This window comes from Elephantulus edwardii, unplaced genomic scaffold (assembly GCF_000299155.1).
Source record: "Elephantulus edwardii isolate Elephantulus edwardi_28Jun2011 unplaced genomic scaffold, EleEdw1.0 scaffold00416, whole genome shotgun sequence".
Classification (NCBI taxonomy): domain Eukaryota; kingdom Metazoa; phylum Chordata; class Mammalia; order Macroscelidea; family Macroscelididae; genus Elephantulus; species Elephantulus edwardii.
Window position 1 is genome coordinate 166,597 of NW_006400166.1, and position 23,306 is coordinate 189,902.

At 38.1% G+C, this 23,306-nt stretch overlaps 1 pseudogene; it reads right to left on the bottom strand.

Annotated features, from left to right (window-relative positions):
• Positions 1-257: 257 nt before the first annotated feature.
• The window catches only part of LOC102867701, a 29,499-nt pseudogene continuing 6,450 nt past the window's right edge, over positions 258-23,306 (bottom strand).

Below are 23,306 nucleotides of genomic sequence, written 5' to 3' on the forward strand. Positions count from 1 at the left end.
CTTCAAAAAGGTATGGTCTTCCAGAGCTTCAGAGTTTCTGTGATGATTAATAACATTTTCATTACTAGTCTTATCTCTTCACATGCTGCTGGCTATTCTAACATAAACTTTAAGTCTTTATAAATAAAAAGATACCTTTTCCCAGCAGCAAGTCTGTATCTATTATTATGAAATTTGCTTTCATAGGACTTTAATTCTCCATCATAAAGAAAATTATTTGCTCCCAGAATAACTTCACTTGCAAAATGTCATTAAAGTTAAAATTCAAGCCATTCTGTCATATAGATACAGTTAGAAGGTGAAACTTCACCACCTTCATGGCAGTCTTCAAAAACCTTTAAAAAAGAAAAAAATAAATCATTTAAGACAAAGTGAAGTTTTAAAATTATAACATTACAGTCATAGTCTAAAGTCAAATGTCACCTACAATGGAAATTTGTTAACAAGATATTTAAGATTCAATGATTTATTTAAAGCAGTATTAAAAATTTCACACTGAAAGGAGTTAAGACTGTTTTTAAGGGAGTATTATAGTAGGACATGCTGGGTAATCATAAAGTTAATGAAGGAGTTTTTACTGCAGCAGTAAAAGGACCATGTTCACTTCCTCACTAGGTGAAAAGCTATCAGTAGGTAACATGGAAGTACTAATGTCTATAAATATGAATAATTTAATTTTGACTAAACAAGTATTTCATGATTATCTACTTTCTTTTTTTGTGACAAGAGCTGAAGAGACTTGTAAACAAGTCGCCTTTTTTCCTAGTAGTTAAAACCAGGGCAGGGAGAGCTTAGGTATATATATAGACAAAGTCAGAACAGTTGTAATGAAATAAAATACAGACTAGCAGCCAAAAAATATAATTATGAAGGCTGAGGCAATTTCTACAGTACATGGTTAGCACTGAAGAACCATTTATGGAATACATGAGCAGAGGTTCTGAATTTTCCTTGTTACTTCTAAATGACAGCTGTTAGGTATCCCTAAGCCTTGGTTCCCTCACTCATCAAGGTGGTAACACTAGTGCTTAAGGACATAGGAAGAATTTAAATGAGACTTTACATGAAATCACCAAGAACATTTCTTGTGCAGGCACTGAACAAATCTGTTCCTTTTCTGTTCAGGTTAAACATTTAGGTGTCATCAAAAATCATCCATTTCAAGGCCAAGAGCAGGATATATAAATTTCCTTAATCTGGTTATTCTAAGTAAAATTAAAAAATACTGGCAATGACTTGGTCAGTAAAGATCACTATGGTTATGTGGAAATTTACGCAGCTTTTGAATAACTGTAAGTGTGTGAAGAAAATGAAGTGCTCTCACTCTATTATCTGGCATTTCCACTTAAAACCATTTTAACTCACCGGGCAGAGTCCACAGGGGGCTCGGACCAAACCTGTAGGTGGTATGATTGGACTGACTGCCCTGTATAATTTCATGTGTCCATCTACACTGCCAACTGTGCCTTCTTTTGCAGCGATGACAGTCATCTCCACTTTCCCATCATAAATGAGTGTGTTCAAGATGGTTTCAATGTCTTCCATTGACAACTCCACCTAAAAAAAGGGACACATTAGAAAGGACATTGAAAGACAAGGAGCCACCCTTCAGATGGTGTTGTAAACAATAAAGGGTGAAATGTGGAAGCACTTTGCTGGCAAAGAATAACGCAACTAAATAAAGCACAAAGAAGTTGAACAATGGTCAAATTTGCACAAATTACTGAAAAGCTAAAGGAAAAACCCTTAACTTCATGCTGAGTTTGACACTTTTAATATTTGTATTCTAAGAAAAATCCAGATGTTTTAAAAAGTAACGTTTGATAAGAATTTGACAGGAATTTATAAAATGGCCCAGTAGAAATGAATTTTAAACATTATTTAACCCAAGCTCCTAGTTTTATAAATTAGAGACCTGGTGTCTAGAAAATGAAAATTACTTATTCAAGTGGCCACTACAGTTTTTCTATTTTCATGAGAAACATCCAGCAACATCCTTAAGTCTCACTATCTCTCACTGCTGTCAAGTCAGCATTGACTTATAGCTGATCTAGTGGGCTTTCAGAGGCTGCAAATCACATGAAAGGGAACTGTGCAACTGGAGGATTCAAATCTTTACCCACTTGGCCACCAGAGCTCTTGGACCTTACTTACCCAAGTAGCCACTGCAGCATTTGCTAATAACATTATGTTCATTTACTGAGTAGATAAATACTAACAAATGAAAATTATTATTTTGCACGTATGTTGAAATATCTCTCAGAAAATCAAGAAACCGACAGAACAGAGATTTGGAATTTTGATAGTGAAATGCATTGCCAGATGTTCAGCCTGCTGTTCTTAAGTTTCAATCTCAAGATGTATTTTCAGAGGCATTACATGGAACCAAAGAATTACCATGAGTCTATCACAGCTAAATTTAAAAACCATTTCAGGAATAGGTTTGAAGCGCTGAACACTAATGGAAAAAGCCCAGACTAGTTATGGGATGACATCAAGAACAGCGAACAGCATTCATAAAGAAAACAAAAGGTCACTACAAAGCCAAAGAAACAAGCATAAAAAAAAAGGATATCAGAAGAGACTCTGAAACTCATACAAGAACGTAGAGAAGCCAATACAAAGGAAAGAAATGCAGAAGAGAGTGGAATAGATTTCAAATGGTGGCTTGAGAAGACAAGGTAAAGTACTGTAATGAAATATGCAAACAGCTAGAGTTAGAAAACCAAAAGAGAAGGACATGATCAGTATTTCCCAAGGTAAAAGAATTGAAGAACTACTTCTATCCTCAGGTTTCAATACTGAAGAATGCTATGGGTAAAATACTGAAAGATGCAGGAATCACCAAAAAATGGAAGAAATACACAGTATCATTGCAGTAAAAAGAATTGGTCACAGTGAACCATTTTATGATGTAGCATATGATCAAGAACCAATGGTACTGAAAAAAGAAGTTCAAGCTGCACCGAAGTAATTGGCAAAAAAATAAGTTCTCAGGAAATGATGGACTATCAACTGAAGATGTGCTTTCTCACTGGCCTCTGTTAGAAAATTTGGAGGCCAGCTATCTGGCCAACTGACTGAAAGAGGCTCATTCAAAAAAAGGCAAGTCAATAGAATGTACAATTTATTAAATAGTATCATTAATATATATGCAAGTAAAACCTTGTTAATGATTATTTTTAAACAGCTGGAACAATATATCAACAAAGAACTTCAAACTTGATTCAGAAGTAGCTCTGGAATGAGGGTTGATGCCATATGGATCTTGGTTTAAAATAGAAAATAGCAAAAAAAAAGATATTTACTTGTGTTTTATTGACTTTGAAAAAGTATCTGTGTGGATCATCAACAAATTAAGAGTTAACATGGAGAAGACTGGGAATACCAGAATATATTAATTGTACACATGTAAAATCTATGCATAAACCAAGAAGTTGTTGTCTGAACAAAACAAGGGAGAACTGCCTGGTTTAAAATCAGGAAGGGTGTGTCAGGGTTATATCCTTTCCCTGTAACTATTCAATCTCTAGGCTTAGCAAATCATTTAAGAAGCTGGACTATATAAAGAATGTAGGATTAGAATAGGAGGAAGACTCCAAAACCTGTGTTAGGCAGATGACACAACCTTGTTTGCAGAAAGTGAAGAAGATTTGAAGCACTGCAGAAAATCTAAGACTAGAGCCTTCAATATAGACTGCATCACAACATCAAGAGGACAAAAATCCTCACCACTGGATCAAGAGGCAATATTCTGATAGTTGAAGAAAAGATTGAAGTTGCAAATGATTTTAAATCACTTAGACCCACAATCAACAATCAGATTACAGAATTTAAAAGTTAAAGCAGTTAAAAAATTGAAAGACATGCTACATTTGGAAAATCTGCTATCCAGGACCTTTCTGGGGTGTAAGGATATCAGTTTAAAGGCTAAGGTGTGCCTGATCCAAGCCATGGCCTTCTCATTTACTTACTATGCACACAGAAGTTAGACCGTGAGTAAGGATGACAGATAAATTGATGTCTTTGAACTTGCCTAAAGAACAAATGTGTCTGTGCTCCTAAGATACAAGGATGGTGAGAATTTATCTCACATACACTGGGCACTTGGTCAAGAGGATCCAGTCCTTGGAAAAAGACATCATTCTGAGGAAGATGAGGGGTCAGAGAAAAATAGGAAGATCTTCACAAGATGGATTGACGTGGTGACTCTAACGATGGGCTGGAGCATACTGGAGATGATGAGGATGTTATTGGATAGGAAAAGGTTTTAATTTATTGTTCAAAGGGTAGCTATGAGTTGTAGTCAACTCGATAGTATTTAACAACAACTAGCAAGCACACTCTCCTTTTCTAGGGACTAGTCTTTCCTGGTGACATGTCCAATGTCAAATAAGATGCAATCTTGTCATCTTCACTACTAAGGAGCAGTTTCACTGTATTTTTACTTTTGTTATTGTTGAAAATATACACAGCAAAACATGCCAATTAATCAGTTTCTATATGACCAATCTGTTGTTGTTATGAGCAGTCAAGTCAATTAAGAATCACAGTGATCCTATGAGCATTATCTCTGAACCGTAACCTATGCTGAGCTAATCTGTCATCTGACATACCTGCCCCTACTGCCAGTCACTGTGTCAATCCATCTCATCTAGGGTCTCCCTCTCCTGCACTGACCCTCTAATCTTCCAAGCATAATGATGTCTTTCTCCAAGGACTAGTCCCTCCTGACCACATGCCCAAAGTATGTGATACAGACCTTCAAAATCCCACAATGCCTCTAAGGAACAAGCTAGTTTCACTCTCTCCAGGCAGTCCCTGGTACATTCAATCAATACTCTTCTCCAGCACAACTCAGAGGCATCGATTCTTCTGTCATCCTTTGTCATTATCCAGCTGTCAGATGCACAGTGAGTAATTGAGAAGACCAGAGCTTTGATCAGGTGCACCTTAGTCTGCAGACTGATATCATTGCTCTTCAGCACTCTGGAGAGGTCTCTGACAGCAGACTTTCCCAATGCAATTTGTCTTTTGATTTCCAACTGCTGGTTGATTATTGACTCAAGCAAGATGAAACTGTTAACAACTTCAATTTCTTCTCCATCTACCATGCTGCTGCCAATTTGCCTGGTGGTGAGAATCTGTTTTCTTGACATTGAGATGCAAACCATATTGAAGATTACAGTCTTTGACCTTCTACAGCAAATGCTTCAAGTTCTCTTTGAGCTTTAAGTTTCAGCAAACAAGTTTGTGTTGTCTGCAAAAACCTATGTTTTTGATGATTGCTCATCCAATCCTGATGCCACAATCTTTGAAGAATCTGGCTTTGTGAACTATTTGCTCAGCATACGGAATGAATATATATGGAGAAAGGATACAACCCTGCTACACATCCTTCCTTATGGTAAACCATGCAGTGTTCGCTTGCTCTGTGTGGACAACAGCTTCTTGGTCTATGTATAGATTCTGTATGAGCACAATGAAGTGTTTTGGGATTTCCTCTTTTCTCAATGTGAGCCACAGGGTTTTCAACACATGATTTTTTTGGAAGTTGACCAGGCCTTTTTTCTCTAAGGTAAACTCAAATCTCCTACCTTGCTACCAGTCAAGCAAGCTAAGTGTCTGTACCAGCCAGGCAGAGAAAAGCAGAGAGCTAAAATTGCCTCAGTATGTTATTCAGTACCAAGAAATGTTATGTTGTTGTTGTTGTGTACCGTAGAGTCGGAACCAACCCATAGCTGACACTCCAGCGGGTTTTCAGAGGCAGTTAATTGCACAGGAGGAGAATGCCCATGCTTCTTCCATAGAGCAGCTGGTGGATTTCAACCTCGTGCTTTGGGATTGCAGCACACCTTCTTTGCCATTAAGCTACCAGTGCTCCCTAAGAAATGATATACCAGATATAAATTGATCTTTTCAGATCTATTGTAAAATTAATGTTATTTAAAGTAAGATGAGAAAGGTGAGTGTTAGTATTGTCTTACTTATTTCCTGATCTGAAAAGTGAGAAGAAAATCTCAAAATTAATTAGAAGGATATATCCATCTTCAGTCCAAATTTCCAGTTAAGTAAGTTTCATTTGACTTTACCTACATGCCATGAAACAACAACTTGGCTACATGAATGTCGGCTGCTTTTTTTTTTTTTTAGGTTTAAATGATACAATAAACTGAACATATTTAAAGTATATAATTTGACTTTAAGTTTTGAAACTCATTACCACAATCAAGATAATGAACCCCAAATAGCACCTCAGAATTTTCTTCATGCTTCTTCTATTTCTACAGTTTGACATAAATAGAATTATACAGTACACACATTTTCTTGGAGATCGAATTTAACTGATTGAGTATAATTTTGATTTTTTAAAAAAGTGTCTTTTGTTATTGTGATTTGAATAAACATTTAGCTAGCCAAATTATTTTCTTTCAACCAATCACACACATATTGTTTTATACTATTAATTACAGTACTCACAACCTATCTGTGCTCTTTATACTTCTTCCCAATGATTCTGGTTTCATAGCTCTTATCCTGCTAATGGCCTCATAGTAAGGAGCTATGCTGCCAACTTGAAAACACATGGTTTGGATTCACCAGCTGCTCCACAGCAGAAAAATGGACAAACTCCTCCTGTGTAATTTACTGCCTCTGGAAACCTGCTGGAGGTTCATATATGAGGTGGTTCCGACGTGATGGTACACAACAACGACGACGACGACCACGACCTGTCTTCTGGGCTTTATCCTTGCACAAATGTTCCCTTTTTACCTAATATGGCTGGTTATTTCAAGAAATGCCTCCCGGAATAATTATTGTTCATCTTATAGGCCTATCTGGCTGAAGTTATGTTATCGGGATGAATTTTGCATAAAGTTAGAGATCTATTCTCAGTGTTACATATACCTGTAGTTCATTGCTTCTTATGCAAATAAGCTTACCTTTATTCTAACTACACATGCACATGCACACCACTGTCCACCTTCTATTCAGTAAGGTTTGGATGTATCTATGAAGTATTACCTGGCCCTAAAATATAAGAACCAGGATCATTTCACTGTACCTCAGTTTCCCAATCTTTAAACTGGCTTAAGCATGAATGCCATTATGCATGTACTGTACATCAACCATGATACTTCTCAAAAGGCTAGCATTTAAAGTGATACACTTAAAAGGTCACTTTATTTTGGTAAGGCCGGTAGCCACTGAGTATATTACTATTGTTTAAAATGAATTTCTGGCTATGGAGATGTAACACAAGTCAAACTCAGCCTTTTTCATACTCCTGATTCTCCTCCAAGTTCTTCTCTCTTATTAAGACTCTGTCTTTAAGTTATCAATCTTTGTGATGGGAAGGTCAAAGGAAGGACAGACACTGAAGCACTCTAGCTCCAGCTGAGGGTGAAAGAAAAATTACCTGTTGATTCAAGTTTCCAGATCCTCCTGTATCTTATAAAAATACTCAACACAATACAATCTTCAAATCAAAGAACTGTTATAAAATGTAATTTTTAAAGAGCTGGCAGTTACTGATTTTTTATTTTTACCAATCCTACAGAACAACATACTCCTATGAGGAGTAAACTGGAAAAAATGACACACACAAACACACAAAATATTCTAGAACAGGACAGAAATGGAATTCTGACCTTACTGATGCCCAATTCACAGATGTATTTCCATACAAAGCAAATGAACTATTTCTTTGTATCATTGGATTCTGTTTGCTTTCTCGTGCACTTTCTGCCTATAAAAGACAGAAATTTCAGTATTAGTGTTTTCTGATTACTAATTCAACAAAGCCAAGCCAAAAGTGGAACATATTTTGTTTACTGATGCTACTAATTTCAGTATTTTCAATTTCTAACATATGATACATAAGATTATACATTACTGATGAAGAAATACTTTTTTTAAAAAAAAAACTATTTTCAGTGATATTTCCTCTCTATGCATTACCTTGCTTTGTAGGAACTTAAAACACTGTTGGTTCAACACTTCTACAAATTCAGATTCAAAATCTTGGTCGCTGTACCAGGCCCCACCAGTCACAGACCTGTCTGGTTGGAGATTATAGAGCATATACACCTTCTTTTTTGAGGCCTAAGAAAGAAGAGGTAAAGCTTATGTGTACAGAAGGGTAACAGGCACCAAATACTAAGATTATTTTTTAAATAAAGTAGGTCTAGTTCAGAACTGTTTCAGATACATAGAAATGTAGTGAAAATAGCACAGATTTCCTATATATCCCACATTCAATTGCCCTTATCATAATCTTTCATCTAGTATGGTTCCTCAGTTGTCAAAGCAGCTCTGATGCCTAACAACGCTACGTTTAATAGAAAGAAACTTGGCCTGATGCTGAACCATTCACACAATAACCACTTTGCTGGAGTCCCTTCTTGGAAGGTGCTGTGCCAATCCATATCACTGTGGGATTTCCTCTTTTTCATGTCTATGCCACAGTGACTTACTTGATGTGGCTTTTTTCTAGCCATTATCTGTTACTTTCACCACATGCTGGCTTGCTGTTGTTATGTCATTGAGTCGAGTACGATTCATAGTGATCCTAGGAACAACAGATCTGCTGCTGTTGTATGATGCCCCTTTCCATGGAATAGCTCCTTCTAACAACATGCCCAAAGTATTTGAATTGAATCTTAAACCTTGCCTCTAAGGAGCACTCTGGCTGCACTTTCTCCAAGGCAAATCTGTCTGTTCTTGTCTGTCCATGGGATATTCAGTACTCTTTTCCAATATCACAGCTCAAAGGCATAGATCCTTCTTCTATCATCCATATTCACTGTCCAGCTCTCAGATGCATAGCAAGTGACCAGAAAGACTATGCTTGAATCAGGTACACCTTTGTTGTTAAACTGACATGACTGCCTTTTCAGGGTTTTGAGAGGTCCTTGGCAACAGGTTTTCCCAGGCTAAAATCTCCTGATTGCTGCATCCAAGTAAGATGAAATCATTGACAATTTCACTGTTTTCTCCATCTATCATGAAGCCTTGATTATTAAGATCTAGTCCATATTAAATACTGCTATCTTTGATCCTTAGAAAGTATTTCAAGTCCTCCTCACTTTCAGTAAGCAAGGCTGTGTTATTTGTACAACAGATTTTTGAGGACTCTTCCTACAATCTTGATGCCACATTTTTCTTCATAAATTCCAGCTTCTTGACTAATTCTTCCAGTCAGTGTACAGACTGAATAGGCATGCAGAAAGAATATAGCCCTGATGCACACCTTCCTTGCTGTTTGGACAACAGCTTCTTAGTCTAGGTATAGTATTTTGTGTAAGTATAATTCATTGTTCTGAAATTCCCATTGTGTGTGTGTGATTTTAACGAAAGTTTACAGCAAAACTGGATTTTTCACTTATTTATTGCTGTACATTTTCCTATCTCCCTAGTTCACTTAAAAAAAACTCACTATTGCATAATTTCCTCCCTCCCCCTATCCACTTTGTTATGCACCTCTTATTCTAGACTGCTGTCATACAAATAATGTCTAATCATATATTCCTTTTAAACAGTTTTTTCCTTCCTCTGTTCCAATGCAGTGTTCATTATTTAGTCCCTCTTTTTCTTAAGTTTCCCTGCAACTTCCCTGTCAGTCTGACTGTTCAACAGTTATGTTATGAAGTATTCATCCTTTTGTGACTGAGATACTAATACTGAAATCATCCAGTCAGCCACTGGTTTCTTCAAAGCATTTTCTGAAGTCTCTTTAAACCTGGCCAACAGTATTCCAGTAACTTGCTCAACTGCAAAAGGTCTCTCTTCTTCTAGGTACCTTATCTTACCTTCTGCACTCCCATTAGGCATCTTCTGAAGTTTATAAGGAAGCTTGACCTTTCAGTTTGCACAATGGGATCATCAAATGATTGTCCACAAAGCTTTTTGAATCCATGAATTGTGTTTCTTTCTTTAGTGACAATCTGGCTCTTGGCTCCATTTCCTATGGCTTGAGTTCTTCATCCCAGAGATATATAGTCTGGGGTACAGGTGTCACCGTGCTCAATGCAATGATCTCGAAGCCGCCACTCCTCACGACATCAATATAGCAGTTGAGAAAGCTGGGGTCAATGACAACCTCAGACATCCCACCGCCTGATGCACTGGATGCTGGTGTGGGGACCGTGCCCTCTTCTGGTCTGTTGCTTGCTTCTAGGATTGCAACACCAAGTGCTGTCTTGAAAACAGACATTGAATTTTTGCCAGATTTTTCAATGCCCTTCTCACAACACTTGTTTTTTAAATTTTATATTGATTTGCTTACAAAGTTCATATACATTGTGCTTCCCAATATTCTTTTTTTTTTTTTAAAGTGTAATTTCCATTTTATTTTCAGACAAGTTTTTTCTTCAGCCTTTTAAGGAATCAAATCCTTACATAGGCTTTGGTGGTGGTCGTGGGGCAGCACCTGCAGGTCTAAATCTAGGTGGAGGTGTCCGGTCCTTTCGGGCTTCACGAGAATGGTTCCTCACCACCTTGCTGTGAATGGCACAACTCACACAGTAGTGCAGTTTCACATAGAGCTTTGGAAGCACATAGGCGTCGAAAACACTCGCTTCGGAAATGTCCCTGACAGCAGCTGCCTCTACTGTATTTCAGATTACGAACTTCTTAATTGTCTTGTCTTCGGGCACGCACCGGGCACAGTTCGTGCAGCGAATAGGCTGCACATGGCCATGGCCCTTTTTGGCACGACCGTTGTTTCTCCTTTTCTTTGTCATGTTGGAAGCGAGGATCCGAGAGCGCTTCCCACTATTCTTCATTCAGATTGTATTTCATACAATCGTTCCCATTCATTATGTTTTATAAAATTAATCATTGGACTATGACTACCATTACCCTGTGTTTTTAGGTCCTCACTGGATTTTTTCCATGTCCTTTACCTGTTCCTTCCACTCACCAAACTGTACAACTCTGTGGTTTTGCCCCTACCCATCCTTATCCTTATGTTCCCATCTCTCCTCCTCTTGGATCCCCATACATGTTTTAGTAGTTATACTTCTATTTTTATAATAATGGTCTTATGCAGCATTTGTCCTTATGAGACTGAGTTAGTTCACTCACCATAACACTCTCCAGTCTCTCCCACATCATTTTTATAACCTCTGTTTAGCTCCTCTCATTTCTTCCTTTCATATGAGCTTCTGTGTTTGAAAGCAAGTTTCAGAGGCTTTCCTAACATTTACGTTAAGTGAAAATTATGCTCATTCTATATCCCTGTCAGTCATGAATGAGAGTTCCTTCTGTCCTGCCAGTCTATCTGTAGTTGGTATTGTTACATTTTTGTCTTTAGACACAATATGTAAGGAGTCCTGTTGGTATAGTGATCCATGTTGGGCTGTGAACCAAAAGGTCAGTTGTTCAAACCCACCAACCACTTCGAGAAGGATAGGCAATCTCCTCTCTTAAGAATCTGCACCCTGAAACCAAATGGAAAGTCATCCTGAGTTGGAATTGATGTGGGTGGGTTTTGGATTTTTACCAAAAGTGGACTTTTTAGGCACTTACAACCACATGAAACAGTTCTACTTTGAACATACAGAGTCACAATGAGTCAAAAGCAACATATCAGTAACTAACAAATACCCATCGTTTTTGTAAGCTGGAATTGAGATGGAAATGGTTTCATGTTATTCTTAGTAACAATCATGAACGTCAGCAAACACTGGAAAATGATTAAAAACTCTCGAGGGCAGAAAAAGCTCAAGAAACAAGTACAGAATCAGATCCAAAGCCATGGACAGGCTAACTGTCTCAATACCGAACTAACTGAATTACCTCAGTGTTTAGAAATTATTGTGCTCTTGAGAGATTTAAAATTTTGGCAAGGAAATACTTTAGTTTTAAATTAATTCACATTTTATTTGTATTTCTTCACAAAAAGGAGAGTAACTTCATCACATATAAGAGATGAAAGCTAGAAGCAACAGTCTGAAATCTTTAATAAAGTGTTTTTTTAGCAAGGTATAAAAAAAATGACCTATCTTCTTTGGTTAGGTGTCTGTTCAAAGACTTCTACTCATTTTTAATTAAGAGTATTTTTTGTCTAAATAACATTATTTGTTGTTGAGATGTTGTTGTTGTTGCTGTTGATTGTTGTTGAGCTGAGCACAACTCATAGCAACACTACGAACAAAAAAAGGCCTGAAGCCTTTCTATAATTATCATCATTTCTCAAAATTCAGTTTCCAGAGGCATGTTGTTTAAAAAGTGGATGCTACTCCTGTTTCCAAACCTGTCTTAAACTGGGAGCTCCACCAAACACTGTCCACCATGGGCGACTATTAGAGATATATATAGCTAAACATACACCAAGTCAACAATTTGAGATCTTATCATTGAGTCTTAAGTTTTAGAAACTTGTTTCAACAAATTCTTTTAACCATGACATAACTTATAAAACAGTAAGAACGTACAAAACACTTGGAGGAACAAAAATAAAAGTATATTTGAGAAAAAAAGAGAAAATTACTTACTGCCACAGATTTAACAGCTTTGATAAGCTTTTTGCTCTCCAAATTCTTCAGAATTTTGTTGATTTCTGTTAGTGGTAAGTTACTTTTATATCAGAAATCTCTACTCCATATTCCTGTAACAAAATAATTGAACATCAGAGGATTTTGTTTAAATCTCCACTGCTAATTTAATTTTAAAACTATCAAAATGTAGCTGACAGAAAATCCTCTAAGCACTAGGAAAAACTAAACCATTTAGAAGTAAACTTCAGAAAAAGAAGCAGAAACATGCAAAATAGTAGCTCTATGTTACATTTAATACCTAGAAATCTCTTGGAATCGTACTATGGTATTTAAAAGAATTTCAAAATGAAGGAAAAATTCTTAAATTGTTTTAAAATTAATTTATATCATTTTCTTTCATCTCATCCTTTACTTCAATGTTGATTCTTCAGTATTTTCACTTTAGTAGTTAACACACAAAATCTAGAGTTTGGTCAGCCTGCCTTAACAAGAAGTAAAAAATCCTCCAGGTGGTTAACTATGTGTATAATCAGATCATAGGTAATGGTAAGAAGCGGAGCTGCAATCCCAAAGGCCTGAGGTTCAAATCTACCAGTTTCTCTGTGGGAGGATTGGCAACATCCTCCCTTGCGATTTACTGCCGCTGAAAACCCACTGGAGGGTCAGCTGTGGGTCAGTTTCAACTCAATGACCCACAACATACTTGTGAGAAGGGAGCTCTAGTGGTTTAGAGTAAGGAGCGGCACTGCCATCCCAAAAACATGCAGTTTGAATCCATCAGCTGAAAGATGGACAATCTCCTTTCAAGTGATTTACTGCCTGTGAAAACCCACTAGAGAGTCAGCTATGAGTTGATTTCAACTTGACAGTACACCACAACATACTTGTGAAATGGAATACCAAAGTCTAGTTCTTACAGGTACTTACAGTGGAAATCTATGACTTTTTCTTCAAAGAAAATAAGTGATATATATTTAAAGGAAATTTTATGGGGGGGGGGAAAGGCTTTGCTTTATTTTTCCTCTAATGTTGAGATATAAGAAGAGTTTCTTAAATTGTGAATTACTTTCTTATATTTAAGGTATCAGTTTAATTTTCTTATGAGTAAATATAGGAGGAATTAAGTATAAAATTTAAGATTACGCCCTAATTTTTCATGGTATTATTATCAATGATCCAGATATGGTATCGTGATATCGTGACAGTAAAAGCTCTGGTGGCCTAGTAGCAAGAACCTGAGCTGCAATCATGAAGGCAGGCATTCGAGGCCATCAGCCCCGCCATTTGGCCAGCTATGGGTCTATCCAGACACAACATTGTAAAAGCAGTAACTCAGTAATAGTTAAAGGGGACAGTACTTCTGATAGGCAAGACATATTGCTTGAGGCAGTACTTTAGCTGTGAAATTTTACCCTTATAAACTCAAAGGATGAGACCAAGACATCAAGGCTCACAAACTCTTTAAGTAATTTGTCCAAAGTCTTAATGTAAAATGAGATGATGTTTAAAACATTAGTTTTAATTTACTTACTTTCATCAGATAAATACATTTATGTGGTCTAGAATTAAGAAGTCTCTTTCCATCTCTGGGCAGACATCTAGTTCCAACCTTCCTGTAACAAGGGCCTCATTTTTTAGTTTTTCAACCATCTATTTACTATATTCTTTTCCTCTACCTTTAATACAATTGGCAGCATACTGATCTGTAACTTAGGAAGTCATACCTCATTCCTGCAGATCTCAGATACCATGTTTGGGGTTTTGTTTACTGGGTTTGTTTTTTTAACTCTGTCCTCTGCATGCTTACCTTTATTTCCTGCATCCTCTATGATCTGATACACAAGTTTTTCTTGGTTATCTGATCCTTTCATTTTACTGCAAGGAAAAAAAAATAGAATTAAAAACATAAAAGGATACAGGATAAACTATTAACTACTCAAATGAATCAGCAGACTCATTTACTTGTTTCATTTATTTTCCAAAACAAAGGCTTACCTTAAAATGAATGAGACAGAGCTGTATGTATCAACATGAAAAGATGTCCAAGATACAGTAAGTGAAAAAAACAAGGTGCAAAACAGTATGGATAGCATGATCCCATTTTTGTTTAAAAAGAGAGAGAGAAAGATTATATATATACACACACAATATAAATATATAATCATCAATATGAACTTGTATATACCTAAAAGAAAGAATACATACCAAATTATTAGGAGTGGTTATCTCTGCAAAATGGGACTCATGAAAGGAGGTGGAGATAGGAGATGATGCATAGGAGTTTTATCTTATGTAGTGTCTTCCTATGCGGTTTTTAATAATCAGTAAAAAGTACTTACCCAGCATTCTGAGAGTCCTTTATTCTGTAGAGAAGGCCCGTATTGCTCCGTAAGAGATCCAACTGGCCCTAGGATTATTTTTTAATAGTAAATGGCAATCAATTATTTTAATGATATATAAAATATTAATCAATACTTTCTACACAAAAACCTTTTACAAACAACAATTTACAATTACTTGTCAATTCTTCACTTGACTTATGTATTTGGTTATAAATCATATGCAATGAATTTTTTAAAATTTAGCTTTTATTACAGCTTCTATGTATTCTGAGTGTTTTCTATGCTAGGAATTAAACTAGCATTATATACAACAATATTCTAATGTGACCCACAGAGCTTTTATTGGCTAATATTTTGAAGGAGAATAACAAATCTTTCTGTTTTAAGTGACATGACTCTGCTGGGATTTGAAGTACCAGTGGCATAGCCCAGCTCTGATGATGTAGGTCACAGGGAGCTGCACTAACTCAAAGAACCCCTCTCTAGGGGTTTTAATCTACGAGTGGCTCCAAGGGACAAAGGTGGGGCCATCTCCTCCTGTGCAATTTACAGCTTTGGGAACCTGCTGGAGAGTCAGTTAGGAGTCAGTTCTGACTCAACAAGGCTTTGACTCTGTTGTCAGCTTTGATTTAATAATTTTTCAAAATAAGCTATATGCTAGGTTCTTGCATGGTCTTATGATCAATGCATAATTTTAAATGAGCTGCATTAAAATAGTAAATAAAAATCCAAATTCAAGAAATAAAACAAAAATAGAATTCACATAAATACAAGATTCAAATAATGGTTAAATGTACATAAATATTGCATAATGTAATGATTAAATAACATTTACAAAGTGAGTAGTGATTTCACTATGAGAAATATTACCAATGAATTTTTACATGAAAATTGGTAGACACGTCAAATGATTAAGGAAAGAAACCTCACCGCTATTGAGTCAGAACTCACAGCTGAACCACTATTGGGTTCTGGAGGCTGTAAAGCACATGGGAGGACATGGCCCACCTTTCTCTCACGGAGCTGCTAGTGAATTTAAAGAGCTTTCTGGTAAATAAGCAGCTAGTAATAATATTATTTCTATACAGTAAGTTAAAATTAAAATACAGCATGTTTTCTGCTTGCTTCTAAATTTCTTTGCATTTGAATTTAGTAGGATCAGATAGCTGTACAGTGGGCTCCTGACACTTCTGTGACGTCACTGCTGAGAGGAGACCCCCATTCCCATGAATTACGACACGACAAGACCATGACCTGAAAAGAGATTTATTTACATTTGGATCAACAGCAACACCCCACATCCCTACCCTGAAACTGGACTAGCCATTGGCCTGGTTCTGACTCACAGCAACCCTACAGGGCAGAGCAGAAATGCCTCATAGTGTTTCCAAGGCTGTAAATCTTTATGGGAGCAGAACATCTCCTATTTCTCCCCTAGAATAGGTTCAAACAGTAGCTCTTTTGGTCACTAGCCCAATGCCAGAGCCTACAGGGCCACATAAGGGGCTTTGGCCCAACCTGAAGGTTCAAGGAAGCTTCCTGATAACAATTAAGTCAGCCTGTGAAGAAAAGAAGAAGGGCCTTCTAAGCACGGAAGATGGCATGAACAAAGGCCACCCTGGACATGAGACAGCATGGTGTGGCAGGCAAACAGAAGCAGTAATCTTCTCTTCGGAAACCTAACTTTCAAGGCAGAGAGACGGAGGGAGATGAAGTTGTTAGGATAGTAAAAACTCTGTGTAGTAAACCAAGAGTCTAGACTTAAATCTCTAGGACTAAGAGATTTTCAGACGACAGTGACTTGGTCAGTTCTGAGTTTAAGACAGATGAGACTGGCTGCTCTGTGCAGAATCAGAGAATCTAGTTGGAATGCTTCTACAATAATATAGGTAAAAGCCAAGTGGTTAAATTCATGCAGGAATAACAGTAATTGGGAGAAACTTGATATTTAATAATACTTAAGAGCTAAAAGAAACACCACTTGCTGATTTATTAATTATCATTCCATTTCTTCAATCATGTCTTTTATCAGACTCACTGGAATGGCAGCATGTACAGCCAATAGCCAACATACTGGAAGTGATGGGAGTTGCTGAGATGGTGAAAGAGAGAGTGGTGTTAAAGATCATTCTCAGTCAGAAAGGAAGGAGTGAAGGAGATGAGAGAGAATCACTCACTGAGAGAGGACACTCACTGCCAGATTCTCCTTTTATCTGCCAGAATCCTTTATCATAACTGGAGCTCAAGACCTTCACAGTGAATTAACTAGAAATTTCACCACTCCTTTCTCCAAGGGGAACTGTTGTTAAATGCTGCTGAGCCAGCTCCAACTCATAAAGATGCTATGTATAACAGAAAGCAACCCTGCTTTACTCCTGCACCATCCACACAACTTCAGCTATGCTTCTGCAGTTATGTTCACGGACTTCCAATCTGAGTGCCTCATCTTCAGACACTATAATTGTACAATATTCCACTGCTATTTACAGGGTTTCCATGGATCCATTATTTCAGAAGAGGATGGCAATCCTGCTTCGTCTTATTCTGTAAGCTCCTACCCACTACGAGTAATTCTACTGGTATCTGAAATACTAGCAGCAGAAATTACAGCATTGCAGCAACACAAAAGCCACAACAGTAGGACAAACTGACCAGTCCACTGGGTCAGAAATTTATAAATAAAGTTTTACTGGAGCACTGCTATACTCATTAGTTTACATATATTCATGGCTACTTTCTTGCTAAAATTGTGGCACTGAGTAGCTGTTGCAGAAATCATGACCTGAAAAATCTAAAATATTTATTATTTGACACTTTGTAGGAAAAAATGTATCAACTACAGAACTAGAAGGTTAAAAGGAGTGACTGAACAGAAGGCTCACCTGTCTCCATCCTCAGCTTCCTTAGAAATGCAACTGAAATGCTCTTGGGAACTGGGAGAAAAGGAAGGCGACACAGGTAGGCTTAAGAGTACTGGGTACCAGAGTTGGTGGAGGCCTGATTTCAGACAGTTAGGGAAAGCAGCATTAAGGTCTTAGATTCTTAAGAACAAAAAAAGAGGTAAAAAGCATGGAGCAGAGCTTCACTGAAATATTCTTTGCCACTTCACTGAAGCCTTAATCTGTACTTCCTCCCAAAGGCTTGAAACTCTATTTAACTCAACCCTTTCCTGCTCCTGAAATGCCAAGGATAAGACTACGGAGGGTGACACTCTAATGAATATAATGGCTTTAGGAATGCCCGAAGAAAGGCCCAGCAACAGCAGGAAGAAAAAACCGGAAGTTGAATACAGACTATTCTTATGTGTCCTTATTTTCATTCTTTTTTGCAAACCGACCTATAACTAGTGTCTTCCCTCACTTTACGTAATCTGTGCCATTTCCAAGGGAGCCCTGGTGGCACAGTGTGCAATGTGCTTGGTTAACAGGTCCACAGTTTTAATTCCACTAGAAACTATGAGGGAGAGATTGGCAGTTTCCTCCTGTAAAGATTTACAGCTCTGGAAACTGATGGAATGTCATCATGAGCTGCATCATCCTGAAAGCAGTGGGTTTTTCATGCTGTTTTCTCCTCTGTAGTTGTTATCAGTTACAACGTAACACAACTTTCTAATGTTATGGCTACAAAATAGAGGACATAATGGCAATCACTGTATAGAAGTCATCAAGCCAATGAGTTGGATTGATCTTACCATGGACAAAAGTCTATTGATGGCCACTGCCCGCTGCTGGGCTTCTATGTGAGGCATTTCATTCTGAATCACTTGATCTGTGATCCCATGAGGGAACTGGTGGCACAATTCTATAATCCTAGGAGAAAAAGAATCATGACATTACACATATTTCCTGCTTTAATATGCAATAAAATATAAGCAAAATATCTTAAAACTGTGACGTGGTTATTTTTATTCACCTGTTTGGCAGATAATCTGGGGGTTTTATAATGATTCCAAACCAAACTAGAAAAAACTGAGAAACATGCTTTCTAAATACACACTTATATTATTATTATCATTTAAGAGGAGTATTTATATCACTCATTCATTTCACTTCTAAATTAGAATAAAAGTCAAATAAAAACATCGGGAGAAAATGAAAACTGAAGCTTCAACTTTCTAAGATGAAAAGACTAGGTTAAAATTGAGTTTTAATTCTGCCCACCTGTTTGACCTCACCCACTGGAGCTCGACATCCGATTAGGCTTTTTTGCCCCCCCAAGAATATTAATACCTGTTTAAACAACAAACCAGGTAATTTCAATCTATGAGACATTACATTTTTGTATTTTTTAGCCTCTAAAGTACATACATACTTCACTTATGGTCAGAAGCCAGAAGTGAAGAATGACAATGTACCTGTGGATTACTACTGAAACTATTCCTACAAAACAAAAATAAGCCTAAATCTTAACCATGTTATAGGGTATCTTTATTATTCATAATCTGTTATGAATAACAATCTGGTGAGAAAATTGGAATTGTACAAAACAACATGAAACTCTACAAACAGCAGAGCAAAAAGAACGTAATAATAATAGAAGAGGCACTACTGTTGTCAGGTGCTGTCGAGTCGAGAACGACTCAGAGCAGCCCAAAGAACTTGCCCTATCTTGTGCAACCATCATCTCTGAGAGCCCAATGCTGAAGACACAGTGTCAGTCCATCTCAATGGGGGTCTTGTCTTCCTCTCCTTTGTTTACCCTCAATGTTTCCAAGCATGATAGGTCCCTTTCCAAGGAACAGCTTTGCCTAGCTATATGTCCAAAGTATGAAAAACAAAGCTTTGCCATCCTTGCCTCCAAGGAGCACTCTGGTCGCATCCTTTCCAGGCTCATCTGTTCTTTCAGCAGTATTTGAGATATTCAGTACTCTTCTTAAGCACCACAGTTCAAAAAAGCATCAACTCTTCTTCTGTCATCTTGATTCACTGGCCAAGCTCTCTGACGCATAGCAGGTGACTGAAAAGACCATGCCTGAATCAGGTACACTTTAGTTTTCAAACAGACATCATTGCTCTTCATTATTTTGGAAAGTTTACTGACAGCAAGTTGCCCAATGCAATACATCTCATGCTGGTACCAAAGGTGGTGACTGTTGATCCAAGCAAGATGAAATAATTAACAGTTTCAACCTTTACTCCATCTATCATAATGCTGACTGTCGGGTCTGTGGTGATGATCTTGGTCTTCTTGAAGTTGAGATGTAATCCATACCAAGGCTATAGTCCTTTATATTCTGCAGCAGGCATTTCATATCTGCACTTTCAGCAAGTAAAGTTGTGTCATTAGCATAATGCAGATTGCTGCTGAAGAGTCCTCCTCCAATTCTGATGCCACACTCCCTTCCACAGAGCCCAGCTTCATCAAGCATACAGACTGAATAGGTATGGAGAAAGGATACAACCTTGGCACACACTCTCCCTGATTTTGAACCAGGGAGTGTTCCCCTGCTTTGTTCACACAATAGCTTCTTGGTCTAGCTATAAATTCTGTAGAAGCACAATTAAGTATTCTTGTTGTTGTTATGTGCCATCAAAGAGCGAGCCTATGTACAATAGGTCTGAACCCTGCTCCATTCTGAGTCAAAATATTGTTTCTGACACACCTAGTCCCATTACCTAAGTCACTGAGTCTATGCATCTCATCAAGGGTCTTCCTTTCTTGTGCTGTCCCTCCACTCTCCCAAGCATACTGTCCCTCTTGAAGGAGTGGTGCCTTCTTGCAACATGCCCAAAGTATGTGGTACGGAGCTTCAGAATCCTTTCTTCCAAGGAGCATCCTGCTCTCACCTTCTCCAGGACAAACCTGTTTGTTCTCCTAGCAGTCCATGGTATATTCAATGTTCTTGAGCAATTGCTCAGGAGACTGTGGATGCAATGGGCCTCAGATCCTGATGTTGATCAGGGTGTGGCTAAACAAGTACCCTTGTGTTGAGGAGGCAGCCCCAGGCAAGTAATGGACCAGTCAACTCACCCGTTGCCCTCACAGGAGTCACCATCTATGAAGGAATGAGAACATCTCACTGGGAAAACTGAAGCTCAGAAAAGCTGGTCCCCAAAGAAGCCTGGCTCCCAGAGTCAAAGAGTGCTTCTCTGAGGTCCAATCAGCATAATGTCTAATGTATTGGATCAGTGTGGTGTCTTATGAAAGTAAAAGGCAATCAATGTCTGTACAGACTAAATTACACTGTTTAGAATATACCTCAAGAAAATGAGACCTGAGGCTCAAACGGAAACTTGTACACCAATGTTCACAGCAGCATTATTCACCACTGCAAGAACATGGAAATAGCCCAGAGGTCAAACCACAAATGAATGGTTTGAGAAGTTGTGGTACATTCACACAATGGACTACTACACAGCATGCAGGAACAATGATTTTATAAATTATTACCTAACTTGGGAAGGACTGGAGGGCATTATGCTGAGTGAACTAAAAATTCAGTCCTACAAAAACAAACACTGTATAAAATCATTATTGTAGAATGAGTATGAGGATCCATGGAATTCCAAGGGGTGAGGACTGGAGGATGTTAATCATAGGGTTGCACAATTCGATAGGAAGGGGAAAGAAATGGAAAGGAGAACTTTTGTGAAAAACAATGTATTCAAACTTGGTAAATAAATCAGTATAATTTTTTTTTAAAAGAACCAAAAAACCCACAGATATCCCCTTAAGGCTAGACAGTGTGGATCTATTGCTGACAAGTCCCAGTGTTTTAGTCAAGAATCAGGCTGGAAGTTACGCCTGGCTCACACAGCTTCAGAGACCGAACAAGTAAAGAAAGTAGGCAAGATAACTGGTTGCTGTGTCACAGGCTGTAAAGGTTGATTTTCACGTAGGACAGCAGGCAACTGGCTCAATGGTGTGGAGGATGATGAACTCTAAGAAGTGGTGGTAAGATGATGAACTGAATGTAAGATTCAGAGAAAGAAATGACACAGTGGTTGCAACAATTTGTTCAACCATAGCAACAGCTGTGCAGAACCAGGCAATGTGTCATTCTAAATATGGTTGCTGCCAGTAGGAATCAAATCAACAGTGCCTAACACCACTACCACACACATTCACGCACATAAGTAAACTACTCTGTTGTCATGCAATTCTCTCAAGGTATAAAAACCATTTATGACAGGAGTCTCATCTTTTTCAAACCTCAGCTGTATAGACCCTGCATTTCCATTATCTCAATATACCCAAGAAGCCCCAACCTCACAGGCTCAGCATTCTCACTGTCAGAATACATTTGGCAGTCTTCCAAGCATAAAGGAAAACCTCTCCAAAGTACTGAAGAGCAATGATGTCAGTCTGGAGACTAAGGTGTGCCTGATCCACACCATTTCAATTCAGAAGAATTGAAAACTGTCTTTGCAATTACTCACTATGTATCAGGAAGTTGGACAATGTCTAGGAAAAACAGAAGGAGAACTGATGCCTTTGAGTTGTGGTGCTGGAGAAGAGTACTGATTATACCATTGACTGCTAGGAGAACAAACAGGTTCATCCTAAAGAGGGTAAGACCAGGCTGCTCCTTGAGGCAAAGATTCCGAAGCTTCATCTGACATACTTTGGACATGCTGCAAGGAGGGACCAGTCCTTGGGAGGGTGGAGGGACAGTGCAAGAAAGGAAGATTCTCAATGAGATGCACTGATTCAGTGACTGGGGTAATGGGAGAAGGACAATAATGGAAGTCAGAGACAGTAAGTTGGCAAAGGCTAGAGGAGAATTTAGGGCTGCTGTACACAGGGTCGCAATGAGTTGCAGGCAACTCAACGGCATATAACAACAACTCCCAGGAGAGAACAGGGAAGATGAATGGGACTTTCTAAAATTCAAATCCCTATGTACATAAAAAACCTTCTTCAACAGGGTCAGAAAAAAAGCCAGAGACTGGGGGAATTATCTGGTAATGACATGTCTGATAAGGGAACTGTATTTAGAATTTATAGAATACTCCAGCACCTCAACAAGAAAAAGGTAAACAATGCACTCACAAATGGGCACAGGATATAAATAGATTATAGATACTTCACCAAAGAAGAAATTCAGATGGCAAACACATGAAGAAATATTCAAAATCCCAAGCTCTCAGAGATGCAAATCAAAACAACTATGAGATATCATCTCACCCCAGCAACAACAGCAAAGTTCGACAGAGCAGCAAACAGTAAATGCTGAAGTTGTGGTGAGATTGGAACCATTATTCACTGCTAGCTGTTGTTGTTGTTATGTGCCGTCAAGTCGTCTGCGACTCATAGTGACCCTATGTACAGCAGCCCTAAACCCTATTCTATCCTGCGCCAATCGCACTGCCTCTGACACACTCATCCCGATTACCCCAGTCACTGAATCAATCCACCTCATAGAGGGTCTTCCCCTCCTGCGCCGTCCCTCTGCCCTACCAAGCATGATGTCCCTCTCCAAGGACCTGTCTCTCCTTACAACATGTCCAAAGTATGTCAG